Source organism: Zingiber officinale, chromosome 2A, assembly GCF_018446385.1.
Source record: "Zingiber officinale cultivar Zhangliang chromosome 2A, Zo_v1.1, whole genome shotgun sequence".
In the NCBI taxonomy this organism is placed as follows: domain Eukaryota; kingdom Viridiplantae; phylum Streptophyta; class Magnoliopsida; order Zingiberales; family Zingiberaceae; genus Zingiber; species Zingiber officinale.
In genome coordinates, this window is record NC_055988.1 from 104,529,366 (window position 1) to 104,549,943 (window position 20,578).

Below are 20,578 nucleotides of genomic sequence, written 5' to 3' on the forward strand. Positions count from 1 at the left end.
AATCGGAGAATAGAGTTAAGAGATACTTAAAGAGAAGTCTTCAGAGTAGTTTCTTGGGCCGGAGGTGGATGGAGCGTTTGAGTCAATAAAGGTAATGGCTTTAGGGTTTCCCCTATAAGGGAAACTCTCACCCAAGGAGGGGGATAAAGTCGTCCGGTCTAAGCCCCCCTCTCTAAATGAGGAGAGCCCTTTATATAGGGCTGGAAAATAGGGGTCGACATGGGCCATGCTAATTGGCACGACCACCCGTGTCGTGCGTATAAATCTCTAGATCTAGGAGCCATGGTCAGTGGAGCTGACCACAAGTGCCCGTGGCGTGGTGACCGAGCCTACCACGACTTGCCCATGGCCAACGCCACGGGCAAGCCGTGGCGCAGCTGTCGAAGCTGCCATGACCCGTGATGCTTGCCATGGGCACGCCGTGGTGGGGAGGTACTCCTGCCACAAGCAGTGGTGCTGGCCACAACCGCTTGTGGCAGGGTAGTAGAACCTGCCATAGGCCGTGGTGCTGGCCACAACCACCCGTGGCAGGGCAGTGATCTTCGGCTTAGTCATTTTGATCTCCGTTTCGCTCTAATCTTTGTTCCTGTCATCCAAAATACACAAGAGTGGTATTTAGGAATAATAAAACATGAAAATCAAGTATAAAAATCAAGTTATCTCAGATCATGCATATAAAAGTGGGTCGAATGTAGTGCAAAAATACAATAAAAACCCTATATACTTCACACTTATTAAATTCCCTCAGACTGAATCTTTGCTTGTCCTCAAGCAAACTTCAATATCAAGAATGCATGTGAGTTTATATCTCCTAAATTTCAATAAGTTCATCTAATTCTATCAAGTAGTATCATTTTAAGTGGAGGTATTTGATTAGTTTCACCAAGCCTAACGAGCTAGCTTAAGTGCTTAGTGTATAATTTGTTCCTAAGGTTTTAAGTTTCTTCCTAAGTCAAGTTGTCATTTCATTGTGTTCCCATAGTTTCTAGCGTTAGACACTTACCTATCATATGCGAGGTTTATCCTCTCTTCCCAGTATAAAGTCTCAAAGTTATGCTCGGTGTTAAGAGAAATGGATAAGTATTTCCCCAATAACCTAACTCGATCTCAACATGAAACCTTATCATTTTTACCCATGACAACTATTTTCTATCCCATTATCACCACTTAGAATATTTTATTTTCAATTTTCTTTTACTCAAATATTTTTATTCCATCTCGAATATTTTCATTTTTTTTTCTTTTCATTTCCTCTCACTTGGGATTTCGATTTTTCTAAATGAGCTTTCACAAATCAAGCATGATCCAGCAACTAAAATATCACCTATGGTCACCATGGTACTGGTCCAATAAAATGAATCATAACTATGTTATACTAAATCAATCTTTCAGAAACAAATCAAAAGTGTAGTGTAATGGTCAAACTATCAAGTAGGCATATCGTTAAACAAAAGTCCATCCAACAACGCTTCTACAAAATTTTATTACTAGATAGGAAAATATAAATCACAAAAAATGTGTCAATACATTCACACGATAGCACTAATATCAAACATATCAAAATGTTGCCTAATGGACAAAGCATACATAGGTACTTCATTTCGAATCTGTAATGTCCACAAGAGCTAAATGTGATATGATGCAAGCTAGAAGAGTTAATTATGCAACTAGAAATATAACAAAACTAACTAACAACCCAAAGTATGTACGAATCCCCAGACTTAAACTTTTCAATGTCTTCAATAATTACAAAATGTATTTTGGAGGAAGTATTAGAGAGATTACCAAGTGATGGGTGCCAAACACCTAAATAATTAACCCCTCCTTCTAGTGGTCGTACTCCTCCCAATCTTTGAATCCTTTTTAATATATAAGAAAAACTAAGTAGAGGGTTTGTGTTATTAAAAAGGGAAATGAGAAGAAGAAAGAACTTGGGGTGCCTCCCAAAAAATGCTTGTTTTAAGTCATTAGCTTGACCCCTTGTTCACTTCAACTAAATTTGGATCTAGCTGGAGTATAATACTTCCAGATTTTTCTTTCAATGACCCATGTTATTATGAAGAGACTTGTCGTCATATAATCAATATAGTATAGTATCGCTCTCTCCATCTTCGTCTCCTTTGAAGTTCTTTCTGAAAGTCGGAGACAGTTCAGATTGAGTTTCTAATTTTTAGTCTCATGAAAACTGTAACGCCCGAAAATTCTCGAAACTGCATTATAAATATTCTATGATTTTTCTGGAATTTTTAGATATTTTTTCAGAATTTTCCGAGTAGCGGAAGCAGCAAAAATAATTAGAACCGCAAAATAGCTTAGGCGGGGATCGAACCCGAGACCTATGGCTTAGGGATAATGTTAATAACCAGTTGAACCCAGCAAGGCCGTGCTGAAAGAAAGGGGAACCAATTATATTTATATTAGAGTTGGTTCAATTATCCACTTAATATAAATAGAAGATTTAAGTTGGGTTTGGTTTATTTTTAAATTCCTTGGTTCGGCAAATCCCTTCTCCTCTAAAACCCTCACGTCGGCCCCTCTCTTCCTCCTCTTTCTCTCGGCGCACCAAGGCTAGGCCCCCCCCCCCAAAGACATCTTTCGGCAGCGGCTCCGACACCAGGACGCTTCCCTTCACGAGAGGAACGTGTTGGCGCAAGAAAACTATCGAAAGGATCGTCTTCTCCGGAAACCTAGCGACTAGAACCGTAAGGAAACTAGCGTACGAGGTAAGAAACCCCTCACCTGCAGTATAAGTAGCTCTCGTTTGATTGCATGCTTATAATTTAGTCATACGTAGATTTTTATCGATATCTAGAGTGTATTTAATTCTCTTCGCAGACTTAGGGGTTAGTTGAGTATCTCTGGATGGGCCGGACGCGTTTTTCCTCTTCAGTTAGAGGTTCTAGACGTCGTCGGGTGCCTAGAGGTGGTTCCCCTATTAGAGAGGAGAGTTGGAGCACACTAGGTGTTCGATAAAATGTTTAGCGCAACATTAGACAGTTTTAACAGCATAGTTAAATGCATAGAAGCATTTAAACCAGCATGTCAGTTTTATTTCAGCCTTATGGGACTGGATGTCCAATGGGTGGGCTCCCACAGTCGCCTCTAGGTTCAGACAACCTAGTTCTAGGTTTAGATAACCTAGATTCAGCTAAATAGCATTTCAGTATTTTACTTTCAGCAGCGGCACTGTACTGGATTAGATATCCACTGGGTTGGGCTCCCATAGTCGTCCCTAGGTTTAGCTAACCTAGTAAACCCTACTAGATTTGAAACTTGCAATCCCGGGTCTAGTTAGGGATGCGCGCACAGCAAGTACAGTTGCCAGGGCCCTACAGTAGCATGTTTAGTATTTTTATCTATTATATGTAATAGTTTTCCAAATCAGTTTTAAAACATAATGGAATTCAATATTAGCTCAGCTTCAGCTTAGCTCACTTTTGTATCAACTCAGCTTATTTCAGTTGTTAAACATGATAGCTTCATATACAGTTCTAGACATGTTATGATCAGTTTTATTTTATGTTCAGCTCATGTTATGCCATGCTTTGTATGATACCATGCCATGCCACATTTGCATATTCAATACGTTCTCCAAACGGCATGATTTAAAAGCATATTTGCATCGTATGCATGTTTTTGTGAGTAGATGGTTTCTTACTAAGCGAAAGCTTATAGATACTTCTTTCCCTTATACTGCAGACAAAGGTAAAGGAAAGATGGACTAGCAGTGGAGGCTGGAGGTCAGTGCAGATGAGGATGTGTGTGGCAGGAACTGGAATAAAGATCCTAGGGATCTAGTTTTATTTTACTACGCATTAGAACTTGTAGCAAGTCTAGTTATTAAAGTCTTGTTCTCTTTTCCTTATGCTTCGCATTCTAGTATGGTTAATGGTATGAACTAGTGAACATGCATTATATTATGTCTTGAATGTTTCCCAATGCATGATAGATTAGTTATTAGCATTTGTGGAGTTGTTTCACCGATTTTGGGCACGAACTAGTGCAGAAATTAGAGTTTCAGTGCGAAATCAGAAACTCCGATCGATCCATGGATCGATCCGGGGTCCCCGATCGATCCATGGATCGATTGAGGGCTGATTCCGTGAACAAAAGGCTTCTGGATCGATCATCCGATTGATCCAGTCACATTCTGTCGCGAACAGAAGGCCTCTGGATCGATCGGTCGATCGATCCAAGCTATTCCTCGCGAACAGAAAGGTTTTTGATCGATCATTGGATCGATTGACCTATGTTGGATCGATCAGTCGATCGAACCAAATAGAGTCCCGTGCACAGAAGCACGCTGGATCGATCACTGGATCGATCAGTGAGCCTGGATCGATCAGCCGATCGATCCAGATTATCACCCGAGCACAGTAGCAGTCTGGATCGATCCATGGATCGATCCAACAGAGAGCAATCGACCCAGTTCAGTCTGGATCGATTGGGAAGTTCAGTTTCGACCAAGAAACTTAGCAGATCAGCTTCTAGTTCATATAGGATGTAGGATACACCTTGTATTCCTTAGATTACATCCTTCAGCACATGTAGAACCAAGAATAGTTGTCAGCTAGCAACAAAAGTTTAAATTAGACCAGTTTTCCACACAGTTAGCACAGCATAACTGTAGCGATCGGCCTTATAGCTTAGTTAGTAGAAGGCGGGTCGTTACAGAGTGGTATCAGAGCAGTGTTCCATACTTCCTACACACACATCAGTATTGAACCTACAGCTTCCAAGTAAGAATACCTCTACTTAATTTATGCTCATTGTTTTGTTATTACAGTTCATGTTAATATGCCTACTGCTTGTTAGTATGTGATAGTTTTTAAACATGATATCAGTAGTTGTATAACTGTGATTACATTAGTTATGTTATGTCCTCTATGTCTTTAGAAATGGCACGAGGACGCCCAGCTAGAAGGACACTAGCTACTGAGCCCCAGCAAGAGGCAGGCAGTTCAATGCCTCCTCTAGACCTTACAGCATTAGTGACTCAGTTACAGCAGCAGCTAGCTGAACAGCAACAGGAAATAGCCACCTTAAAGGCTAATCAGTAGAGTACCCCCACAGTCACCCCGGAACCGAATCTGACGACTCCGGAAGTCTTAGAGGTTCCACCAGCCCAGCCTACAGCACCAGCGCCAGCACCAGTACCAGTACCAGCACCAACAGTCCCAGCAACTGAGCCTAAAAAGGAAGCATATCTGATCCAGTGGCAGCGAGTCAAGCCAGAGAACTTCTCAGGCACTAGTGAACTGTGGGATGCACAAGCCTGGTTCAAAACACTGGAGAGCACGATGGAGCTTCTGGACTGGCCAGAGCACGAGAAGGTGAAGTGTGCCTCCTTCTGCCTGACAGGAGACGCACGCATGTGGTGGGAAAGAATCAGAACGAAGCGCCCAGTGAACCAGATGTCATGGGCTGACTTCGAGAAAGAATTCTTCGAGGAGTTCTTTCACATACGGGTTACAAACCGCCACTACGATGAGTTCACTGAGTTCCATCAGGGCAACCTTTCAGTTGAGGAAGCCGTGAAGAAATTCAACAGGTTGGCTCGTCTATGCCCAGAGCTAGTCAGCACAGAGAAGGAACGAATCCGGTTGATGCTCAAGATGCTGAGGCCAGAGATAGCAGTGAACGTGGCTGGTGGCATACATAGGCCACAAACCACAGAGGAGTTAGTGAGCAGTGCCTTGACCACAGAGCATAAAGCAGCAGAAGCAGGTCTCCTCAGAGTTCAAAGGCCAAGGAAACTCTCACACTCAAAAACAGCAAGGCCACTGCTCTAACTGGAAAGGGAACTCCAACAGCAAGCGCAAATCAGGGAGTGACCCAAAAGGAGGACCATCTAGCAAGCGACCCAGCTATCCAAAGTGTGCTACTTGTGGGAAATTCCACCCAGGGGTTTGCCACAAGGGCACACGAGGATGCTTTGAATGTGGACAAGAAGGGCACATGGCCAAGCAGTGCCCGAACAAGACCGGTCTTCCTCAGCCACAGCAGATTCAGCATGTAGGCCAGCCAGCTCAGTTATATCAGATGCAGGCCGCTCTAGAAGGTCCACTTATCAGCCAGGGCAGATTAGAAGCCCCTCCAGCTATGGCGAATGCGAGGATTTACTCACTCACCAGAGAGGATGTAGCCAATGCCTCGACAGTTGTTACAGGTCAGCTTAGCATTTTTCAGCAAGTAGCAACTGTATTATTCGATACTGGGGCAACCCATTCTTATATAGCTAGGGCGTTTGCCGCAAAGTCAGCAATAGCTCCAGAGGTACTCAGTGGTCAATTTCTGACGACACTACCTTCGGGAGAAGTTATGGCATCCACGCACTGGCTCAGAGCAGTGCCAGTCATTATAGCAGACAGGGAACTCTTTTGTGACCTGTTCCTGCTAGAAATGACTGACTACGACGTCATCCTTGGAATGGACTTCCTAATCAGGTACGGTGCTTCCATAGAGTGCCGTAAACAGAAAGTCGTATTCCAACCTGAAGCAGAAGCACAGTTCGAGTACATCGGAGAACCAAAGAGAAAAGCCAGAAAATTTCTCTCAGCTATGAAGGCACAGAAGTTGATGGATTCGGGATGTACGGGGTACCTAGCACATGTAGTCAGTACCAGTCAGGACAGGGACCAACAGTTAGCAGAGGTCCGAGTTGTATGTGACTACCCAGCAGTCTTCCCTGAAGAGTTACCAGGCCTAGCACCAGTCAGGGAGATTGAATTTGAGATAGAGCTTTTCCCTGGCACCAATCCTATTTTCAAAGCGCCTTACCGCATGGCTCCCGTAGAGCTGAAGGAACTTCATGAGCAACTACAGGAGCTGCTTGACAAGGGCTTCATACGCCCTAGTCACTCACCATGGGGAGCGCCTGTACTGTTCGTGAAGAAGAAGGATGGAAGCATGCGGCTATGCATAGACTACAGAGCACTGAATCAGGTCACGATCAAGAACAGGTATCCTCTTCCCAGGATAGATGACCTGTTCGACCAGTTAAAGGGAGCAGCAGTGTTCTCTAAGATTGACCTCAGATCCGGATATCACCAAGTCAGAGTCAAGGAGGGTGATATACCGAAGACAGCATTCAGGACCAGATACGGACATTACGAGTTCGTAGTCATGCCTTTTGGCGTGACAAATGCTCCAGCTACATTCATGGATCTCATGAACAGAGTATTCAGAGAGTACTTAGATAAGTTTGTTATCGTGTTCATCGATGACATTCTCATCTACTCAGGAACTCAGGAAGAACATGCAGAGCACCTGAAGACAGTACTACAGACACTTCAGCAGAATCAGCTATATGCCAAGTTCACGAAATGTGAATTCTGGCTTGATCAGGTGTCTTTCCTGGGTCACATCATTTCAAAGGATGGTGTCATGGTAGACCCCAGCAAAATAGAAGCAGTAAGTAACTGGAAAAGACCGAAGAACGCCAGTGAAATCATAAGCTTTCTGGGATTAGCAGGTTATTACAGAAAGTTTGTAGAGGACTTCTCCAGGATAGCCTCCCCACTGACAGCTCTCACCCGAAAGAACAGAAAGTTTCAGTGGACAGAGGACTGTGAGAACAGCTTTAGCGAGCTCAAAAGGAGATTGACCAGTGCTCCTATCTTAGCTTTACCAGGAAATACAGATAGCTTTGACATTTACAGTGATGCCTCTAAATTGGGATTAGGAGCAGTGCTGATGCAAGACGGTAAGGTGATCGCCTATGCCTCCAGACAACTCAAGGATTATGAGAAGAATTACCCTACTCATGACCTTGAGCTTGCAGCAGTGGTGTTCGCTCTCAAGATTTGGAGACATTACTTGTATGGAGCCCAGTGTAGAGTATATACAGATCATCAGAGTCTGAAGTACTTCTTCACTCAGAAGGATCTGAATATGCGACAGCGCAGATGGCTAGAGCTGGTCAAAGACTATGATATAGATATCCTCTACCATCCCGGAAAAGCCAATAAGGTAGCAGACGCACTCAGCAAAAAGTCCAGTGCTACCTTATTATCTCTCGTAGCCATGTCACCGCCCCTACAGAAGGAGATCATAGATCTCGGTCTCGAGCTTATAGTGGGACAGCTCTCTACCTTGACCTTAGAGTCTACCTTGCTTGGTGACCTCCAGACAGCCCAGGAACAGGATCCTGGAATTCAAAAAATCAAGCAAGGGCTAGCAAAATCAGAAAGTAGAGAATTCAGAGTGTCCGATAGCGGGGTGTTGTACTTTGGTGACAGACTTTGCGTTCCAAATCAGGAGGAGCTACGGAGACAGATTTTAGATGAGGCTCACAAGACTCCTTATGCGATGCATCCAGGTTCCACCAAAATGTATCAAGACCTGAAGAAACATTTTTAGTGGCCCGGGATGAAGCGAGACATCGCCAGATATGTTAGCATCTGCCTCACCTGTCAGAGGGTCAAGGCAGAACATCAGCGACCAGGAGGAGTTCTGCAGCCTATACAGATTCCAGAATGGAAGTGGGAGGATATCTCTATGGATTTTATAGTAGGACTGTCCAGAATCACGAATGGTTTTGACGTCATCTGGGTAATAGTCGACAAGTTGACTAAATCAGCCCACTTCTTAGCTATCAAGATATCCTACTCCATGGAGAAGCTAGCTCAGTTGTATCTTTATGAGATCGTCAGGCTACATGGAGTCCCACGAACCATCATTTCAGACAGAGACAGCAGATTCACATCACACTTCTAGAAGTGTGTACAGTCAGCATTGGGCACTAAGTTAAAGTTCAGCACAGCATTCCATCCTCAGACAGATGGTCAGACGGAGCGAGTAAATCAGGTACTCGAAGATATGCTCTGAGCCTGTGCCCTAGAGTTCAAGGGAAGTTGGTGCAAATATCTGAGCTTAGCAGAATTTTCATACAACAACAGCTATCAGGCCACTATCGGTATGGCACCTTACGAGGCTCTCTATGGGCGGAGGTGTAGATCTCCAATCTGCTGGTATGAGAGTGGTGAACAGAAAGAACTAGAGCTTCAGACAGATCTAGTAACAGATACCACAGCAGCTATACAGCAGATCCGCCAGAGGATAGAGACAGCTCAGAGCCGCCAGAAGAGCTATGCTGATACACGGCGCAGACCCTTAGAATTTTCAATATTCCTCGAGTAGCTCCCATGAAGGGAGTAATGCGTTTTGGGAAGAAGGGCAAGCTAAGTCCCGGATATGTGGGACCATACCTTATCGACAGGGGGCAAGGTAGCATATGAGCTAGAGTTACCCGAAATGTCACCGTCCACAACGATTTCATGTCTCTATCCAAGAAGCATACCGGATGTCACCGGTGATAGAGCCCCATCAGATCATGAAGACCTCGGCTATGATAGTCGGCCTATTCGGATAATAGACCAAGCAGTTAAGAAATTGCGGAACAAGGAAGTACCATTAGTCAAAGTTATTTGGCACAGCCACGGAAGAGGCAACTTGGGAGACGAGATGAGACAGAAGTACCCAGAATTATTCTAAGTTCGAGGATGAACTTTTTATAAGGTATGGGGGATTGTAACGCCCGAAAATTCTCGAAACCGCATAATAAATATTCTATGATTTTTCTAGAATTTTTAGATATTTTTCCGAAATTTTCCGAGTAGCGGAAGCAGCAAAAATAATTAGAACCACAAAATAGCTTAGGCGGGGATCGAACCCGAGACCTATGGCTTAGGGATAATGTTAGTAACCAGTTGAACCCAGCAGGGCCGTGCTGAAAGAAAGGGGAACCAATTATATTTATATTAGAGTTGGTTCAATTATCCACTTAATATAAATAGAAGATTTAAGTTGGGTTTGGTTTATTTTTAAATTTCTTGGTTCGGCAAATCCCTTCTCCTCTAAAACCCTCACGTCGGCGCCCCTCTCTTCCTCCTCTTTCTCTCGGCGCACCAAGGCTAGGCCCCCCCCCCAAAGACATCTTCCGGCAGCGGCTCCGACACCAGGACGCTTCCCTTCGCGAGAGGAACGTGTTGGCGCAAGAAAACTATCGAAAGGATCGTCTTCTCCGGAAACCTAGCGACTAGAACCGTAAGGAAACTAGCGTACGAGGTAAGAAACCCCTCACCTGCAGTATAAGTAGCTCTCGTTTGATTGCATGCTTATAATTTAGTCATACGTAGATTTTTATCGATATCTAGAGTGTATTTAATTCTTTTCGCAGACTTAGGGGTTAGTTGAGTATCTCTGGATGGGTCGGACGCGTTTTTCCTCTTCAGTTAGAGGTTCTAGACGTCGTCGGGTGCCTAGAGGTGGTTCCCCTATTAGAGAGGAGAGTTGGAGCACACTAGGTGTTCGATAAAATGTTTAGCGCAACATTAGACAGTTTTAACAGCATAGTTAAATGCATAGAAGCATTTAAACCAGTATGTCAGTTTTATTTCAGCCTTATGGGACTGGATGTCCAATGGGTGGGCTCCCACAGTCGCCTCTAGGTTCAGACAACCTAGTTCTAGGTTCAGATAACCTAGATTCAGCTAAATAGCATTTCAGTATTTTACTTTCAGCAGCGGCACTGTACTGGATTAGATATCCACTGGGTTGGGCTCCCATAGTCGTCCCTAGGTTTAGCTAACCTAGTAAACCCTACTAGATTCGGAACTTGCAATCCCGGGTCTAGTTAGGGATGCGCGCACAGCAAGTACAGTTGCCAGGGCCCTACAGCAGCATGTTTAGTATTTTTATCTATTATATGTAATAGTTTTCCAAATCAGTTTTAAAACATAATGGAATTCAATATTAGCTCAGCTTCAGCTTAGCTCACTTTTGTATCAACTCAGCTTATTTCAGTTGTTAAACATGATAGCTTCATATACAGTTCTAGACATGTTATGATCAGTTTTATTTTATGTTCAGCTCATGTTATGCCATGCTTTGTATGATACCATGCCATACCACGTTTGCATATTCAGTACGTTTTCCAAACAGCATGATTTAAAAGCATATTTGCATCGTATGCATGTTTTTGTGAGTAGATGGTTTCTTACTAAGCGAAAGCTTATAGATACTTCTTTCCCTTATACTGCAGACAAAGGTAAAGGAAAGATGGACTAGCAGTGGAGGCTGGAGGTCAGTGCAGATGAGGATGTGTGTGGCAGGAACTGGAATAAAGATCCTAGGGATCTAGTTTTATTTTACTACGCATTAGAACTTGTAGCAAGTCTAGTTATTAAAGTCTTGTTCTCTTTTCCTTATGCTTCGCATTCTAGTATGGTTAATGGTATGAACTAGTGAACATGCATTATATTATGTCTTGAATGTTTCCCAATACATGATAGATTAGTTATTAGCATTTGTGGAGTTGTTTCACCGATTTTGGGCACGAACTAGTGCAGAAATCAGAGTTTCAGTGCGAAATCAGAAACTCCGATCGATCCATGGATCGATCCGGGGTCCCCGATCGATCCATGGATCGATTGAGGGCTGATTCCACGAACAGAAGACTTCTGGATCGATCATCCGATCGATCCAGTCACATTCTGTCGCGAACAGAAGGCCTCTGGATCGATCGGTCGATCGATCCAAGCTATTACTCGCGAACAGAAAGGTTTTTGATCGATCATTGGATTGATTGACCTATGTTGGATCGATCAGCCGATCGAACCAAATAGAGTCCCGTGCACAGAAGCACGCTGGATCGATCACTGGATCGATCAGTGAGCCTGGATCGATCAGCCGATCGATCCAGATTATCACCCGAGCACAGTAGCAGTCTGGATCGATCCATGGATCGATCCAACAGAGAGCAATCGACCCAGTTCAGTCTGGATCGATTGGGAAGTTCAGTTTCGACCAAGAAACTTAGCAGATCAGCTTCTAGTTCATATAGGATGTAGGATACACCTTGTATTCCTTAGATTACATCCTTCAGCACATGTAGAACCAAGAATAGTTGTCAGCTAGCAACAAAAGTTTAAATTAGACCAGTTTTCTGCACAGTTAGCACAGCATAACTGTAGCGATCGGCCTTACAGCTTAGTTAGTAGAAGGCGGGTCGTTACAAAAACTTGCACACCCACAAAAAAAACATACCTCCCACAAGTATAATATATAAGATAGAACTAGAACCATATTAAATTTAACGAAGCATGAATGAAAAAATGAATCACATCCAACAAAATCAATTATAGATATCTCTATAAAAAATTCTAAAAGATCACAAGAAATGCTGACCTTGCATTGTTGAGGAGAACCTGAAAATATTAAACTAGTAGATGAGACTTCTTTTGAATCAAATGAAGGTTCTAGCTCCAGCTCAGGTGGTGGTATTTCCAAAAGTTATGATTCTTGGGCTTTGCCATTACTACCAAAGTCCCTACACATATATCATCACCAAGATCATTTTCTGCAACTTTCATGATGTCAAGTGGATGTGTGATCAAAGAAAGTGATTCTTGGAGCTTTACTTCCATAGCACAAGTCCCTACACTCTTATCCATAACATTAACACCATCATAAATAGTGGAGAATTCACTAACATCAATATCATTAACAGGGGGATCAATAACTTCATCAAAAATTTCATACTGAGCATTTTCATTAGAAAAATCTTCATCTCTAAGTACATCAACAAATTTGCAAGTAACCACACCATCATCACAATCTTCATTGGAAAACTCCACACCATGATAAACACCTTTAATCTTAGTAGCTACATCTAGATAATTGCATTCCACCATATCATTATTACAGAATTTGTCAACTTCTTCATATTTCTTGTCTTTTACTAACCTTTACGGAAAGGGGATTGGTAGTATATAGGTTATGTTAGTACCCCCAAGGTAGTTTTAATGTGATCAACCAAGTCAGATTAAGTCCTGTTAATTTTTAACCCCCGTGTCTAAGTGTGCAGGAACTTAGGAGCACAGGAAACGAAAGACGCAGCTAGCACTACTAGAAAACTAGGCTTTTGAGATAAAAATTTTAAGACAATGACAAAATTCATCTCAAATACTAAGTAATTAAGATAGTAATAATAGATGTCTCAAAATTTTACATGGAGATATTAAATTTAAGACAGCATTTAAGATTTTGTCTCAAATTTAACTAAATAAGACATCTAATAAAGACAGCTAAAAATATAATTATATAAGATATTCAAATAAGACGGTAAAAAAAATATTTGTCTCAAATTATCTTGAATATGGTTCGTCAGAACGATCACGGTAATCGTTACGGACTCTACCATTCCAGTTCCAATATATTTTCATGGAACGGTCATGACACGTATCGAATATATATATATATATATATATATATATAGAGAGAGAGAGAGAGAGAGAGAGAAATACATCTACAAATTTAACTTAATAAAATTTTTTAATTTATAATTTGTGTTTAGATTATTGATAATTTAAAAATTATGAAAAAAAAACATATTAAATATCTAATAATATACTAATCTTTTGATAGGCCTAGGATACTGAAATAAATAATAAGTTCATTATATATCTACATACATCGATGATATTAATATAATTAGAGGTTTTAGGTTTTTATTTTAACATTAAATTATTTACATTTGTTATTATTTTTAGGTTTCTATTTTTTCTTTCGTGCGACAAAAGGGAACACGATGAAGAGGGCGACGGGCCGATTAAGGCAATGACGATCTCCACGGCAAATCTCAGGTACTTCTTTAGTTATTCTCTTCTCTCCGTCCAACCTATTGAGATTGCCTCTCTTACCGCATCTGCCGGCGTCGCACGGTTGCTGCCGTTCACGCGACCAACTCGCACCCCCTACTCCTACGGCCTGCAGCTCCTGCTGCGCACATGGCCATGGGAGACTCCTCCTTTTCTAAGATCATAGCACGACCACTATCGCGGCCAAAGCATTGCACGATAGGAGTTGGCAGTAGTGACTCCTATTCTGCTTCTTGCTTCTAGTATCTTGAATAATTTTCTTATGTTTGATTTTAAAACGCATTGATGTCATTTCTATCAATTTCCTTTGATTTTTCTATCTCAAAATTTGCATTTTCATTTTCTTCATATTTTGTTGTTCTCATATTTGGATTTCATTAATCATTTTGATTTAATTTTGGTAACTATAGAAAAAACATACCCTAAATCTAATTTAACCTAGGAATATATAGATAAGGCTTCAATTGGATGGGTTAGGAATATCAAGATATGGTTTTAATTGGATGTGCATTTTATATCACCAAAGTGGTAGAACTGCCACAGTCAGATCTTAATGTCTGTGTGGATAATTTATAGCTAGCTTAAAAGTATTTATTTATTTTTTTCACTTTTATCAATATGTGAAATAGAGTGGTTTGTTTGGTAATCTATTAAACAAATGGAAGATGCTATCAATTTTTTAATTGTACTCGATGAAAAATGGGCATGCTACCGAAAGAAAAATAAAAGCTAAATTGAAATTATTACTAAGCTTTCAACTTCCTTGGATTAACAACCTCTCCGGTTGTAACCAAGTAATCCCTTCATGCATCTACTCTTAGTTTACTTCTTAAACGTATTTTATGCAAGTGTTAGTTTAATAAAACTATAAAGTTCAAGGAAGGTTCATTTTTCTTTGCAGGGTTATTCACCCCCCTCTAGCCGGCCGCCAAAGGTCCTAAAGGTTCTTGATGGATGCATTGGGCTAAGATCATCATCACAATTATCTTGAGGTACACGAACTAATTGTTGAGGAAATGATATTGGTGGTTTATAAACCCTAGTTAGAGTGATGGGTGGGATGAGATTTTGTGGTTCACTTTTGCCATTTTCATTTGCTTTTATGGCTCACACTTTAAGATTCTTGGTGAGGATGATTTCTAATTTTCATTTGACCATTCTTGGAGGTTTAGTGTCACATGATCTATTTAGGTACATGTTTCGTCCAAACTTTTGTTCATCAAAGAACCTCCCGCAGATGAATCCAATAATGACTTATCTGAGAAAGAAATTTCCATGTAGAATATGTGCACTGTTAGCCATCTTTCCAAACATGATGAGGACACAATCTTAATAATTTTTTAAATCTATCTCATACTTCAAATAGTGATTCTCCATCTACCTGAATAAAATTTATGATGTAATTTCTCATGTACACAATTCTACTTAGAGGGAAAACATAATTTAGAAATCACTGCTCTAATTATTCCCAACTTGTTATGCTTTGTGGAGGGAGTGAATACAATTAAGTCCTTGCTTTATCCTTGATACTGAAAGGGAATGTCATCAATCGAATGACATTTGCTGAAACTCCTTTACAGTTCAACATATTGTAATATTCAAGAAATACCTCAAGGTGCAAGTATGAGTTCTTTGAAATTTCTCCTCTAAATTTGTGACCTTGTATCATGAAGATTACTTCTGGCTTTAGTTGGAAATTATCTGTTTCAATCTGAGGTTGCACAATGCGAGATATGAACCTTAAGAAAATAGGTTCAAAAAATTCTCCTAAAGGTCTGTTTGATATGTTAGTGCTCATTGTATCTTATAAAAATAAAATTATTAGGAAAACTGAAATGCAGAATTTAAAGTGCAAGAAAGAAAAATATAAAAATAGAAATAAATAAGTAAATGAAAAATATATTAACAAGTCTAGAGTAACTCGTATGCTAATAAACTAATGTTAATCGAAATAGTCCCCAACAACGGCGTCAAAAACTTGATGATAATAAATTCACAAGTGCACAAAAGTGTCGTCAAGTAATAAAAGATATCGGTCCACAAGGACTATTGGTTAAGCACCAGTTAGTTTCTTGTTGGGACCGAAAATGTAGCTAGAGGGGGGGGGGGGGTGAATAGCTCTTCGTAGGGGTGTAATCAAGCCGAGCCAAGCCGAACTCTTGAATGTTTGAGCTTGGCTCATTTATAATCGAGTCGAGCTTGAGCTTTATTTAACGAATATATTCATGGCTCACGAGCTTATTCGAGCTTTTATCGAGCCTAAACGAGCTTAATAAATATAAATCATAAATTTAAATATTCATTAAAAACTAAATTATATATTTAGGGAAAATTATAATATTATTATTAAAATTTATAATTTTATTCTAATAAATAAATTTAATATATTTTTCATAAGTAGAGTGTAAAATCTATAAATTCAATATCAAAACTATTATTATTTTTATTTAAAAGTTGCTTAATGAGCTTAACGAACATGTTCACGAGCTAACGAGCCGAATATTGCGAAGCTTGAGCTTGGTACGTTTATCTTAACGAGCCTCATTAAACAAGCTTTTACCGAATCGAACTTTAAATAGCTCACGAGCGGCTTGGTTCATTTACATCCCTAGCTCTTCGCGATCTTGTGCTTGTCGTTGCTTGCTTCTTGTGATGATGTGCAGCGGGAAATACAAGAAACAACACACTACAACGCTAACACATAGATTTACTTGGTATCCACCTCAAGAAGAGGTGACTAGTTCAAGGATTCACACACTCACGCACCCTCCACTATGAAAACACTCCTTTTCGGTAACTACCGAAGGCGAAGAAGCCCTACAATACTCTCAATACAACAAGAAACAAAGAGAAGCAACTACAAGGGAAAGCTTACACGGTTTACACAAGAAACCCTAACCCTAGCTTCTTCTTCTTGCTGTAGATCCACCTCTTGACTTGGAAATGCCTCCAAGAACCTTCAAGATCTGGCGGTGAGAACTCTGTGGAGAAGCTCTGGAATCGCTGTGAAGATCGGAGCTGAACAGTGCAAGCGTTGGCGAAAAAAGAGCTTGACAACGACTTTAATCTACGCCAACGGTTGAATCCCAATCGATCAGATTGCTCCCAATCGATTAGGGAGGCTTTGGATCGATCAGCCGATCGATCCAGAGCACCTCTGTGCTCTTGGGAATCGCCTGGATCGATCGGTTGATCGATCCAGGGCTTATCGCATAAAATCGCAGCTCCCAAACGATCAGCTGATCGATTGAAGGCTCCCAATCGATTTGCCGATCGATTGGGAGGCTTTCTGTGCGATCGGCGATTCTCCCAATCGATCCACTGATCGATTGCGAGGAGGCTTGTCGCAGGGACTCACCCAATCAATCAGCCGATCGATTGGGCATGAGCCAATCGATCGGCTGATCGATCCAGCTCAAGGTTTTTGCCCAAAACCAAGTCTAAAGTCCCCTAAATCATCATCTGGTCAACCATGACCTGTTGGTACATTATGCCTAGCATCCGGTCACCCTTGACCTGCCAGGACTCCCTCACCAAGTGTTTGATCAATCCCTTTGACCTACTTGGACTTTTCTCCTCGTGCCAAGTGTCTGGTCCTCCATGACCCACTTGGACTTCCACCAGATGTCTGGTTAACGTTGACCCATCTGGATTTCCTGTGCCAAGTATCCGGTCAATCTCTTTGACCTACTTGGACTTCCCAACTACCTGGCTTCACTCACCAGGTCTTTCCTTACTGCCTAACTTCACTCACTAGGTCCTTCACCTGGCTTCACTCACTAGAATTTTCCAACTGCCTAGCATCACTCACTAGGTCTTTCACCTGACTTCACTCACCAGGACTTTCCAGTCTGCCTAACCTCCCAGTTAGGACTTTTACCTGGCTTCACTCACCAAGATTTTCAAGTCAAGTATCCAGTCAACCTTGACCTACTTGACTCTCCTTCACAATCTCTCCACATGAACAATCGCACATGCAATCTCCATATGCTGTCTATATGTATTGTCAAACATCGAAACCCAAACATCAAGACTCGAGCTTGACCCAATTCAAGCTCAGTCGACCAGGTCAACCTTGACCTAGGGAATATTGCACTAACAATCTCCCCCTTTTTGATGTTTGACAATACCTTTAAGTTAGGCTAATCTCATAGTCTCAAACTCTCCTTCATGCCAAAGTAAGAATGATGGTTTCCTTCATTCTCCTCCTTTTCTAGAGGACAAACTCCCTCTTAGGTAATGAAGGCCTAACTTTGTTGGTTGCTACTCGGAAAACCTAGAGGTTCCACTGTACAAAAATTTTGTACAAAGGTCTGAACATTTTCCTAGCTAACATGTGTTCTTTTAAATTAAATTTTGGATCGCCTGCGGAACTTAACACGTTTGATCCAAAACTTAATCTATTCGTTCTTTTAGGTTTTGACTTGGGTCTCCTGCGGAACTTAACACGTTCGACCCAAATCGCCTTAAGTTATTAATTCCATTAAATATTAATTTCCATAATTGGTTCCCAGTACTGACGTAGTGAGGCACATGGCCTTCTTGGATATGGGAGCAACCACCACCGACTAGACAAAACCTTTTATAGAAATCTAATATTTAATTTCCTAAAATAACTTTAGGTTAACCGAAAAGAACAATCAAATCACAAAGAAAAAATAAAACAAAATAACACAACTTCGAAAAACATATTCGAAATACTAGAACGTAAGCCTCTTGTATTTGGTATTATTTCCATATATAACTAGTATGATGCGGAAAGAAAAATTACTAGTTATACCTTGTAAAAAAACCTCTTGATCTTCTACCGTATTCCTCTTCTAACCTCGGACGTTGTGTGGGCAACGATCTTCCGAGATGAGAAACCACCAACCACCTTCTTCTCCTCCTAGCTAGGTTCGGCCACAAAAAAGCTTAACCAAGGATGAAGAACAAAACACCAACCAAGCTCCAAGAGATGCTAACTTTCTCTCCTTCTTCTTCTTCTTCTTCTCCAAGTAGTATTCGGCCGCCACAAGAGCTCCAAGCCTTTGAGAGATTCGGCCACCACAAAGAGGGAGAGAGGAAGAGGATGGCCGGCCACTCCAAGGAATAAAAGAGGGAGAGAAATAATAGAGGTTGTCACCCATGAAGGCACCCTCACCCCTTCTTTTATATTCCTTGGCCTAGGCAAATTAGGAAATTTAATTACAATAAAATTTCCTTAATTCCCTTGACATGATTTAATTGAGAAAAATAAAATAAAATTTCCCCAATTAATCTCTAATGGTCGGCCACATTAAAAGAGATAAATTAGACAAGTTTTAATCAACAATTAAAACTTCCTAATTTGTTTCCAGAAATTTTAAAAATAAAATTTTTCTTTAAAAATCTCTTCATGGTTGATAAAAAGAAATTTCCATAATTTTAATTTTATCAACATATGGATAATTTTAAAGAGAAAATAAAATATCTCACCAATCTACAAATAAGGAAAGAGATCAAATCTCTTTCTTTAATCTTTTGTAAATCTTTTACAAGAGAGATATTTTAATTTCAATTCTCTTTAATAAATTATTTCTTCCACATAATAAAAATTAAAATTAAAATTCTTTTTTAATTTAATTTGGCCGGCCCCCACTAGCTTGGGTTCAAGCTAGGGCCGGCCACCCAAATTTATACCTAGGCCGGCCCTAGCTTGGTTCCCAAGCTAGCTTGGCCGGCCCCCTATTTGTGGGTATAGAAGGTGGGTATAGTACTCTATAAATAAGAGGCTACGATAGGGACCGAGAGGAGGAATTGGTTTTGGTCTCCCGATAAAATTAAGCATCCCGTGTTCGCCCCGAACACACAACTTAATTTTATCAATAATAATTCATTCCACTAGAAAACTATTATTGAACTACCGCACCAATCTCAAATTATATTTTTTGGGCTCCTTCTTATTATGAGTGTTTTAGTCTCCCTGTGTTTAAGATATCGAATGTCCACTAATTAAGTGAGTTACTGACAACTCATTTAATTAATATCTAAGTCCAAGAGTAGTACCACTCAACCTTATTGTCATGTCGGACTAAGTCCACCTGCAGGGTTTAACATGACAATCCTTATGAGCTCCTCTTGGGGACATTATCAACCTAGTGTCTCTAGGACACAGTTTTCTTCTATAATCAACAATACACACTATAAGTGATACAATTTCCCAACTTATCGGGCTTATTGATTCATCGAACTAAATCTCACCCATTGATAAATTAAAGAAATAAATATCAAATATATGTGCTTGTTATTATATTAGGATTAAGAGCACACACTTCCATAATAACCGAGGTCTTTGTTCCTTTATAAAGTCAGTATAAAAGAAACGACCTCAAATGGTCCTACTCAATACACTCTGAGTGTACTAGTGTAATTATATAGTCAAGATAAACTAATACCTAATTACACTACGACCTTCTAATGGTTTGTTCCTTTCCATTTTGGTCGTGAGCTACTGTTTATAATTTATAAGGTACTGATAACATCATCTTCTGCATGTGACACCACATACTATGTTATCTACAATATAAATTAAATGAACAACTACAAACAAATGTAGATAATTTAACCAAATGTGATTCTTTATTCATAATGAATGTTTACAAAGCTTAGGCTTTCAGTATATACTCCAACAATCTCCCACTTATACTAATGACTAAGCTGCCATATCTTCTACCATACATCTGATTCTCATTCCCTCCACATGCCGATCGAAAGCTTTCGCCGGAAGGGCCTTAGTGAAAGGATCTGCCAGGTTATCCGCTGATGCAATCTTGGCGATGACAACTTCTCCTCGCTTCACGATATCTCGTATCAGGTGGTACTTGCGCTCTATATGTTTACTTGCCTTATGAGCTCGTGGTTCCTTCAAGTTTGCAACTGCACCGCTATTATCACAA